Below are 12,187 nucleotides of genomic sequence, written 5' to 3'. Positions count from 1 at the left end.
TGACTAGGTGAATCCAGGTGAAAGCTATGATCTGTTATTGATGTAATTTGTTAAATCCACTTCAGTCAGTTTAGATGAAGGGGAGGAGACAGGTTAAAGAATAATGTTTTACCGTTGAGACAGTTGAGACATGGATTGTGTGCCATTCAGAGGGTGAATGGACAAGACAAAATTTTTAAGTGCCTTTTAACTGGGTATGGTAGTAGGTGCCAGGTGCACCGGTTTGTGTTAAGAACTGCATCGCTGCTGGGTTTTTCACGCTCAACAGTTTTCCGTGTGTATCCACTTCAGTCAGTTTAGATGAAGGGGAGGAGACAGGTTAAAGAATAATGTTTTACCGTTGAGACAGTTGAGACATGGATTGTGTACCATTCAGAGGGTGAATGGACAAGACAAAAGTTTTAAGTGCCTTTTAACTGGGTATGGTAGTAGGTGCCAGGTGCACCGGTTTGTGTTAAGAACTGCATCGCTGCTGGGTTTTTCACGCTCAACAGTTTTCCGTGTGTATCAAGAAAGGACATCCTGCCATCTTGACACAACTGTGGGAAGCAATGGCGTCAACATGGGCCAGCATCCCTGTGGAACCCTTTCGACATCTTGTAGAGTCCATGCCACGATGAATTGAGGCTGTTCTGAAGGAAAGGGGGGAGGTAGTGCAACTCAATATTAGGAAGGTGTTCCTAATGTTTGGTATACTTAATGCATATAAAGTACAGGAAAATCAAATTTTTGACTGCACTGGGCCTTTAAGCTTGTCAGAAAGTGAGTGTAGCTGGTGCATGAAGTCAGGCGCAGGAGAGCAGAATGAGTGAGCAACATACTTTACTCAAATAAAGTAAAGGCACAAGGTAAACAAATACACTTGACCAATAACCAACGGTAAACATTACGCATGGGTGAACACAGCACCCGGAAAAACCAGCCATCATGAACCAAACTGAACATAGAAATAATCACGCACAACAAACATGGGGGAAACAGAGGGTTAAATACATGAACATGAAATTGGATAATGAAAACCAGGTGTGTAGAAAATAAAGACAAAACCAATGGAAAATGAAAGATGGATCAGCGATGGCTAGAAGACCAGTGACGTCGACCGCCGAACGCCGCCCGATCAAGGAGAGGGACCGACCTCAGCGGAAGTCGTGACAAAGCTGGAGTCGTGTGCTGCTGGCTCTGTGAGGAATCCCAGGTTTGATAAGCGCCGCGTAGAGGAGAAAATAAGAGAAAAGTGTGCTGTGTCCTGCCGAGGTAATTTGCCTTGGGCCTTAAAGTGCTTACTTATACTGCAGGGGGACTTATACACAAGAGCTGACATGGGAGACAAAGAGAAGATGGGGAGAACAGTGTGAGAAACTGGTCCAGTCACAATGGAGATTGGTGGCTTTAGCAGAGAGCGGGAGAGAGAGAGAGGGAGTGAGACTGAGGCATCAGGTAGGAGTAGGGGGTAGATTAGTGTTAACAGCCTACTGGTGTTAAAACAGCTGTTCTACTGTGGCACTATCCATCATAGCACCTTTTGCACACACACGCATGCACACGTACACACACATGCACGCTCAAGTGCTTGCACAGGGACAGACCGAAGCGCGCGCACACACACACACACACACACACACCTTTTCAAACCTACACAGACATACACACTCACACACCATGGCCTGTAACCATCACACTCTCCTCTCCAACCTCTCCTGGTTAAACTTAGGCCCATTTTTATAGGAATGCTGCTGTAGTGAAGTGTACAGTAAGCACCTGTGACGTGTGTGCCAAGAGCCCACACGTCAGCCAGAGTTGACAGCATGGCTGCCACATGCCTGAGGGCCCCGCAAATTTCCCCTCCATAATTGCATCCCATGTCAACCTGTGACAAGTCAGCCTCAACCAACGCTGGAGCGCACTAATCACCGGCCAGTCCTCCTCTCCTCCACCTCCTCTACCTTGTTGCTTATCACTCTCTCTCTCTCTCTCTCTCTCTCTGTCGCTATCTCTCACTACCTCTCTTTTTCCCTTCTCTCACTCACTCCCTCTCTTTTCTCTGTCTCCTACTTTAGCAGCCATTAAGTCTGTATTTGACTCATTTTCAGTTATTTACAAATCAAATTATTAAAAGAGGCAGCGACTGAAAATAATATCTGTCAATCTGGTCTCCCAGGACAACTGGCTGATGATTCATATTCTACCGGATGGTTCGTTGGAAATTTGGGTTAGATTTGGAAAGATAGTGACTGTAGAGCAATGTCACTGTTCATCACCGTACACCTGGGCTGATGGTAGAGTGTCTGTGTGTCCCTCTAGTATGTGTGTTGGCTTATGTTGTTTATGTCGATGTATTTGACTCCAATCTTGTCTGTGATTCTGTGTCTGCCTTTCTGCGTCTGTGATTCAATGTGTGTCTCTGTGCGTCTGTAATTCAGTGATTCAGTCTGTGTCTCTGTGCGTCTGTGATTCAGTGATTCAGTGTGTCTGTGCGCACAGTATGTTAATCAGTTATTCAGTGTGTGTCTCTGTGCGTCTGTGATGCAGTGTGTGTGTCCTGTGTGACATGGTTACAGTGCCTCCTGTCTTCCTCAGATTGAGGTGAGAGCAGCCAGGTGGGTCTGGGCATGTCTGGTGCCACGGTAACTGGATGTGATAGCTGGCCTCTGGGGATCTCTGCCTTAGAAGTGCTAAACGAGCCAAGCAGAGCAATCACTGTGGGTGTGTGTGTCCGTGTGTGTATCCGTGTGTCTGTGTTTGTGTGTCGGTCTGCAGTACTGTGTCTGTCTGCGTGTGTTTGTTGCATTTATCCCAGGACTAAATATACCCTAGAGGCTATGATGAGATAAAACCTCTATAAAGTATTAAATGTTGCCAGGTAACAAGGCTTTGTAGCGACAGATAAACACGTGGCCACTACCTGGCTCCAGGAGGATGATGCTAACCATTTGGTGGTGCTGTAGGGTCAGCTGCCCAAAGGGCTCCAGTCACAGGGCTGGTGACAAGACACACCGGGTTTGGGTGTGTTCAGGGTAAACTCCCCCCTCACCACCCTAACCCCTTATCTCAATGTGATTCTTAGCCTGGAGCTGCACCCCTGCCCACCCCCCCTTCCCCCAGATTGGAATTTAGTTAATTAAGTGAAGGAGGGAAAAATTGCCGAGGGTTCTCCCGCGAGAGGCGACATGTAGGGGCATGTGCTTGTGTGTGCTCTCTGTCCTCTTTAAACACCAGCAACCTGCCGAATGAAGCTTATGCATATAAAACAAAGCAAATCACTGTGTGTATGCGTATGTGTGTGTGCACATTTATTTATGCGTGTGTGTGTGTATTCAGTATTTGTGGGTACAGTGACTTGTTGCCGCGAGCCAGCAGAGGCCTCGGTGGTGGTGGTGAGACAGTAGAGACCAGACAGGCAGGTTGGATGATGGTGATGGGGGGCCGAGAGGAGAGCCCACCCCGCCCCTCGCTGTACCGACCGAGGTGAATGCCAAGGAGTCTCAGAGCCTCTCCATCAAGCAGGACCCCCCGGGGGAGCGCCAAGCCAATGAATTACAGATTAGATCATTGTTACAGGATCATAACAGTGATCTAATTGCCAATTTCTCTTTTTAATTGAATTTGGTGGAGTGAAGAGGACAGAGAATAGGATTCCAGGGACTTTGTGGGACGACGGAGGGAGCAGATTGGAGCTGGTGTGCTGGTGTGCCGGGCCCCATAGTTAATGAGGAAAAAAAGACTGAGCGTGACATTCATCGTCAAACTAAGCGTTACGGCGGAAAATGTCAAAACCAATATTCTTCCTAATGCTTCTTGTCCTGCTCATATGAGACATAGATGATTCCCTTGAGACATAGATGATTCCGTTGAGACGTAGATGATTCCTTTGAGACGTAGATGATTCCGTTGAGACGTAGATGATTCCCTTGAGACATAGATGATTCCTTTGAGACGTAGATGATTCTGTTGAGACGTAGATGATTCCGTTGAGACGTAGATGATTCCGTTAATATGTAGATGATTCCGTTAATATGTAGGTGATTCCGTTGAGACGTAGATGATTCTGTTGAGACGTAGATGATTCTGTTGAGACGTAGATGATTCCGTTAATATGTAGATGATTCCGTTAATATGTAGATGATTCTGTTGAGACATAGATGATTCTGTTGAGACGTAGATGATTCTGTTGAGACGTAGTTGATTCCGTTGAGACGTAGATGATTCTGTTGAGACGTAGTTGATTCCGTTGAGACGTAGATGATTCTGTTGAGACATAGATGATTCCATTGAGACAGATGATTTCGTTGAGGCATAGATGATTCCATTGAGCACAATCTGGAGGAATATTGAATCTACAGCATGATAACATGTGTTGTCATTGTCAGGACGTCATTAAATCAGTTTTTCAACCAAACACAAACCCTGAATCCTTCCACTCACATGACTGCCCTCAATTCTCCATTTAAAATGTTGATGATCAATCTTAACGGAGTACCCCTTGGCCAGGTCAGTGCTACAGTGCACACTGCCTCCTCTCACAGACGCTGCTGCCCTATCTATCCTACAGGCCTGGGATCAGTTTCAGTGTTGGCCCCCAGTGCTAATGGCCTTAATGGAACCTGTGGGGCGCTGTTCTGTGACTTGGGATGTGATAATTGCCATTTGCCTCTGTCTGTGTCCGTGGCCCCGCCACCCCCAGCGCTGCACAGCCAACCCGACTCTAAATGAGCTTGCCACCGTTTTCTGATTACTGCCCAGTTAAATAAGATGAGATAAGTTAGAACCACATCTCTCCCCGAGCCGAGCTTGAGAGCTGACAACTCCCATACATCTGCCAGCCAGGGCTATGGTAATTGAGATGGGGTTGGGGGAGGAGTGATTTGTGTGCTTGTGTGAATATTCTCTCTCTCTGTGTGTGTGTGTGTGTGTGTGTGTGTGTGTGTGTGTGTGTGTGTGTGTGTGTGTGTGTCTGGGTCTGCGTGTGCACAATCATTTTTGTGTGTGTTTATGTATGTGTGTGTGTTTTGGAGCTGAGGGTGGTGTGGAGGGATGGGGGATACCTACCTCTCTCTCTCTCTCTCTCTCTCTCTCTCTCTCTCTCTCTTTCTCTCTGTTGTTGTTCAGTACCTGTCATTGATGAGAAGCCAAGGAGAAGCTTCAGCTTGAAGCTGTCATCGGCCCTCTGTATCTGTCTGCCTCCCTTTATCACTTCCCCCCTCATTTCTCCACCTCTTCTTATTTATCTCCCTCCCTCCCTCTCTCTGTCCCTGACTGTGATGTGGATGCAGCGTGTGAGCAGCAGCCAGTGAGCGTGCCTACGTTAGCAGTGTGTGCTGTTGGAATCCATGCAGCGGCTGACTGTACTGCCTCTTAAATAGGAGCAAACAGACTCATCGCTCGTGACTCTGACACCACTGAGACCAACGCTCCCTCTCCCGGACTGACGGGCCAATCGCAGGACACCCCTCACTCTCTGTCTCTCTCTCTCTCTCTCCCTCTGATTCTCTCTCTCGCATTCATTCCTTTGCTCTCTATCTCTCTCTCTGTCTGTAGCTAAGTCTCTCTACCACACCTCGTCCAGAGCAGAGGAACAGAAAGCCCCCTGCCCAGCCCAGGGATAGCCAGACCGCTGAGAGGATGAAACTCTGACAAGCCGACAGACCGCAGGGAAACGAGCACAACTGTGAGTACAACAGTCCTTTCACCTCTCAGTCACAGGGACTTAACGCTGACACACACACACACACACACACACACACACACAAACACATACATAGCTACCTAACATGATCCTCTTATGTGCTGTGCCTTTGTCTCAGGCAGACTATTTTAGTAAGGGAAGTGTAGGAGTGTGTGTATGTGGAATTGAGTGTTAGTATGTGCCTTAGATGTATTTGTATAGCATACTTTTACTGTATCACTGTATACAATATTGATACTTGCACTCTTTATACTATCTACACTATTCTCTGACTCACTGTCATACATGTGATGATACATATGGAACAGGATTCTTTTAGCTTGGATGATTCCAGCAATAGTGGTGAGAGTATTTTGACAGATCTTTAATAATGTTAGAAACTGAGGTCAGACACTGTGTTCAATGTCTCTCTAATGCTTTGGGGATTTCTCTGCTCTTGCTGTCTCCTTCTATTGGCAATAATGGCATGGTGAAAAACACATCAGGGTAGCAGACCCCTTTTATCTCATATCTTAAACGTCTAAGCTGGTATAAGCCAATAGATGCCTAGGGGTGAAAAAATGGGCGTACATTCTTTCAACCGCTGAAGAATCCCAAGCAATTCCACTGCTTATTGTTTAGTGCTCAGCTAGGGGATGTCTGGGCTGGGTGCAGATCTGTACTGATGTGACACACGGTTTTTTGATTATGCTTCTGGTTCATTTCTGGCTGAGGCGATTTCCTATTTCCTTCTCCCATTTGGAGCAGGGTGAGTATAATGTGATAGCGGCTGACACGCGGGGTAATGCCGTTCGGAGGACACAGATTGCATTTCCCCTGGAGAATACTCCTGCTGTATTAAAGACACAACAAGGCTGCTCTGCACTTGTCATCAGCTCCAGTGGTAATGCAGGCAGGGGAGAGACAGGCGTGGTGTCTACAGCCCTACTCTCCTTTAAACACATCCAATTGGCCCTAATGCCACAGTCTGACTCACAGGAGCATGCTTGGGATGGGGAACAGCTTACAGTTTACATCACATGTGTTAAGGTGTTATGCCCGGGCTTTTCTACTCCAGCTTTAACAAAAGGGACAAGAACTGGAATTCCCATTGACAGTTTAAAGTTTGTGTGTACCATGGGCCCATGCATGTATTCTCTGTCCAAAATGTGTTTAGGTTGGACTACAGTATCCTGTTACAGGATTATAATGAATCTATATTTAATGGTCCTCTTCTAAGATCTTGAGAATGTAAACTAACTGATGTAGAATAGGTGTGTTGTATTGACACACATGACCAGGTTAGGTCTTTACATGTTGTTGAGGAAATCTACATTTAACCATAGACTCAAAACGGTTTACATTTCACATGGCATAGAAAGTGTCAACTAATCCTAGAAGTGTCAACTAATCCCAGAATCATTTGACTGTGAGAGAGCACTTAGATGTCATGCACATGTTTGGCATGTAATGAACTCTCCCAGAAAGAATGCATACAGGGAAAGAACTGAGAGATCAGAGATCGATGACTCCAAGGACAGAGCGAGAGAGAGAGAGAGAGAGAGAGAGAGAGAGAGAGAGAGACTCACTTCCCTTTTCAGCATGTCCTGAAAAAAGGCCTGAACCCAGTGTTTTTGGTAAACTTCACAGAAGCATCCTCTTTTAGAAAAAACAACAACAACATCTCTTCCTCAGTGTGTGCTTTGTTCTTGCAAGGCCCCACTTTACCTCCCACTTATGTGACAAGGAGGGCGTAGGATCAATACCTATCAAAGGCCCTAACGTCTGAGTGGCCTACATAACACAGCCACCAGAGCTCTGCCTCTGAAAACCCAAAGAAAGTTACCTGAGACATCCTCAGAGGTACAGTATGATATTCAGAACACCAAGAGACTGCCCAAAAATACCTCCCGACAAGAGAGTCATTTAAGCTTTCTCAATTAATATAACTTTCATTTTGGAATTTGCCTGCAGCTTTCATGCACAATTCATAAGTTATATTACTGAGAAGTTGGTAATGTTCCTGGTAACACTAAGGCATTTTTCCCATTTCTTTTCTCCCTCATTATTTTCTTAGAGGAAGATGTTTATAGAAAGCAAATTGCTCTATGTGCTGGAAAACATTTAGTTGCATACATCAACATTCTTATAAGCAGACAGACTATCAAAAAGAAAGCTATTATGTATTCCTTCTTCAGCCTTGGGACATCATTTTCATAACTTGAGCTGTTATTAAAGCTCTTTGAAAGGCCGGTTAAAGGAAAAAGCCAATTTTTAAGTGAATGCCATTCTCTGTGTATTATTTATGTGTTCTAGCAGCATCTTCCATTTAAGCAATAAGGCACGAGGGGGTGTGGTATATGGCCAATATACCACGGCTAAGGGCTGTTCTTAGGCACGACGCATCGCCTGGACACAGCCCTTAGCCGTGATATATTGGCATATACCACAAACCCCAGAGGTGTCTTATTGCTATTATTAACTCGTTACCAACGTAATTAGAGCAGTTTTGCCATACCCGTGGTATACGGACTGATATACCACGGCTGTCAGCCAATCAGCATTCAGGGCTCGAACCACCCAGTTTATAGTAGTGATTAGATCACTGGTAACCGGTACCAATCATATTGGGTATGGCTGTGGTAGTCTTTTCACTCTCTCTAGGCTTAATTACACTTCATGCATGAGGAGCGTTGGTTGAGGGAGCGTTTTAGACCACGGCACAGTCAAACTAGATATGTCGGCCTCAAATCATTGGCTAGAAGTATTCAACCATGGCTGGATGTAAGGGAAAGTATATTCACGGGGTACATAAATGTTGCATTCTTGACTCGTTTAAACATTCAGATGTGCTGATTGAATTATTACTCACTCAGAAGGGTTCTGCTCTGCTCCTTGAGCTTTCCATTTATTTTCAGAATTCTCAAGCAGACCTTTGGGTATTGGGTATCAGCAATTACAAAACTTTTAATAAGCGGGCAACGGTATCTCCACATATGCCAACTTCTTACGGTATAAGTATAAGCTGCTGGGGATTGCTGTTAGGCCTACATGTTTTGCAAATATGTGCTAGCTTGATTTAGTTAATTTACCACTCGGTTTTCTCTCTCTGAGAATCATTGTATAGTAAGGTTGGTTCACTAGTGTTACTTTTAGGTTCCATAATAAATATTTGAATGTTATGTTTGACATTTTGGTTAAGATGGTATATTAGTCTCGCCCAGACAAGATGTATGGTTTACACACTTTCTGCAACAAAGCAATATGGTAAACAGAAACCGAAGGAAATTGTTATTTTCCACTGCCATAAGACAACAAAAACAGAATTGAGTTGTTTCCTTAACAGAGCTTTGAAAGGTAGTTTCTCTGCAGACCTCTGTGAATAATATGCTAATTATAGGGCAGGGAGCCACTGAGGAAATGAAAAGCATTACCATACAACTTCATTTGCAACATTTTGGAGGTCGCTTATCAGGAGGGAACAGAATTAGTTCTATCTCACAGAACAACTTCAATGTAGGCAGGAACATGCCCCAAAGTCTTCCCGGGCTCTGTCGTAAACATGCTCTATGACTACATTGTTTATTTAGTCCATTTCATTAGAAAGTTTAACGGGCCCTGCGTGGGGTTTTGTGGGCCCAGCCACCCGGTATACATTTAATCAGCCTGTCCCCCAGCGTTAACCTTCATACCTCGCCTTCCCCTTTCATTGTCAGTCTCTCCAGGGTCACACAAAGTAGCATCAAATATTTATGATATTAATAACTGCCTTTAGGAAAAAAACCTAAATAAATCTTCTCTGCGATAGAGCAGTCCATTCCAGTTAATAAAGTGGGGAAGGAGAAATAATAGGGTGATCCTCAGGTGAGAGCGGGCAGACACTCATCGCCACAAAACAGACCCAACAACAGAGGGAGATACCACAACAGTAACAACAGAGGGAGATACCACAACAGTAACAACAGAGGGAGATATCACAACAGAAACAACAGAGGGGGATATCACAACAGAAACAACAGAGGGAGATACCACAACAGTAACAACAGAGGGAGATACCACAACAGTAACAACAGAGGGAGATACCACAACAGTAACAACAGAGGGAGACACCACAACAGAAACAACAGAGGGAGATACCACAACAGTAACAACAGAGGGAGATACCACAACAGTAACAACAGAGGGAGATACCACAACAGAAACAACAGAGGGAGATACCACAACAGAGGGAGACACCACAACAGAAACAACAGAGGGGGATACCACAACACTAACAACAGAGGGAGATACCACAACAGAGGGAGACACCACAACAGAAACAACAGAGGGGGATACCACAACAGTAACAACAGAGGGAGATACCACAACAGAAACAACAGAGGGGGATACCACAACAGAAACAACAGAGGGAGATACCACAACAGTAACAACAGAGGGAGATACCACAACAGAAACAACAGAGGGAGATACCACAACAGAAACAACAGAGGGAGATACCACAACAGAAACAACAGAGGGAGATACCACAACAGAAACAACAGAGGGGGATACCACAACAGAAACAACAGAGGGGGATACCACAACAGAAACAACAGAGGGAGACACCACAACAGAAACAACAGAGGGGGATACCACAACAGTAACAACAGAGGGAGATACCACAACAGAAACAACAGAGGGAGATACCACAACAGAAACAACAGAGGGAGATACCACAACAGAAACAACAGAGGGAGATACCACAACAGAAACAACAGAGGGAGACACCACAACAGAAACAACAGAGGGGGATACCACAACAGAAACAACAGAGGGAGATACCACAACAGTAACAACAGAGGGAGATACCACAACAGAAACAACAGAGGGAGACACCACAACAGAAACAACAGAGGGGGATACCACAACAGTAACAACAGAGGGAGATACCACAACAGAAACAACAGAGGGAGACACCACAACAGAAACAACAGAGGGGGATATCACAACAGAAACAACAGAGGGAGACACCACAACAGAGGGAGACACCACAACAGAGGGAGATACCACAACAGAAACAACAGAGGGAGATACCACAACAGAGGGAGACACCACAACAGAGGGAGATACCACAACAGAGGGAGACACCACAACAGAGGGAGACACCACAACAGAGGGAGATACCACAACAGAGGGAGATACCACAACAGAGGGAGACACCACAACAGAAACAACAGAGGGAGATACCACAACAGAAACAACAGAGGGAGATACCACAACAGAGGGAGATACCACAACAGAGGGAGATACCACAACAGAGGGAGATACCACAACAGAGGGAGACACCACAACAGAGGGAGATACCACAACAGAGGGAGACACCACAACAGAGGGAGACACCACAACAGAGGGAGACACCACAACAGAGGGAGACACCACAACAGAGGGAGACACCACAACAGAGGGAGACACCACAACAGAGGGAGATACCACAACAGAGGGAGACACCACAACAGAGGGAGACACCACAACAGAGGGAGACACCACAACAGAGGGAGACACCACAACAGAGGGAGACACCACAACAGAGGGAGATACCACAACAGAGGGAGATACCACAACAGAGGGAGATACCACAACAGAGGGAGATACCACAACAGAGGGAGATACCACAACAGAGGGAGATACCACAACAGAGGGAGATACCACAACAGAGGGAGACACCACAACAGAGGGAGATACCACAACAGAGGGAGATACCACAACAGAGGGAGATACCACAACAGAGGGAGATACCACAACAGAGGGAGATACCACAACAGAGGGAGACACCACAACAGAGGGAGATACCACAACAGAAACAACAGAGGGAGATACCACAACAGAAACAACAGAGGGGGATACCACAACAGAAACAACAGAGGGAGATACCACAACAGAAACAACAGAGGGGGATACCACAACAGAAACAACAGAGGGAGACACCACAACAGAAACAACAGAGGGGGATACCACAACAGTAACAACAGAGGGAGATACCACAACAGAAACAACAGAGGGAGATACCACAACAGAAACAACAGAGGGAGATACCACAACAGAAACAACAGAGGGAGATACCACAACAGAAACAACAGAGGGAGACACCACAACAGAAACAACAGAGGGAGATACCACAACAGAAACAACAGAGGGAGATACCACAACAGTAACAACAGAGGGGGATACCACAACAGAAACAACAGAGGGAGATACCACAACAGAAACAACAGAGGGGGATACCACAACAGTAACAACAGAGGGAGATACCACAACAGAAACAACAGAGGGGGACACCACAACAGAAACAACAGAGGGGGATACCACAACAGAAACAACAGAGGGAGACACCACAACAGAGGGAGACACCACAACAGAGGGAGATACCACAACAGAAACAACAGAGGGAGATACCACAACAGAGGGAGACACCACAACAGAGGGAGATACCACAACAGAGGGAGACACCACAACAGAGGGAGACACCACAACAGAGGGAGATACCAC

General features: G+C 45.8%; 1 long non-coding RNA gene across 1 annotated transcript in view; it reads left to right on the top strand.

Moving 5' to 3' along the window:
- The first annotated feature begins 5,237 nt into the window (after positions 1–5,237).
- Positions 5,238–12,187, top strand: part of LOC123741697 (uncharacterized) — a 183,887-nt gene continuing 176,937 nt past the window's right edge. The window contains exon 1 of the long non-coding RNA XR_006769219.1: positions 5,238–5,665. This is a non-coding gene — a long non-coding RNA (uncharacterized lncRNA). The remainder of the gene's footprint in view (positions 5,666–12,187) is intronic.

Source organism: Salmo salar, chromosome ssa03 (assembly GCF_905237065.1).
Source record: "Salmo salar chromosome ssa03, Ssal_v3.1, whole genome shotgun sequence".
In the NCBI taxonomy this organism is placed as follows: domain Eukaryota; kingdom Metazoa; phylum Chordata; class Actinopteri; order Salmoniformes; family Salmonidae; genus Salmo; species Salmo salar.
Note: the sequence above shows the minus strand (reverse complement) of the source record. Positions and strands in the feature narration are given on the sequence as shown.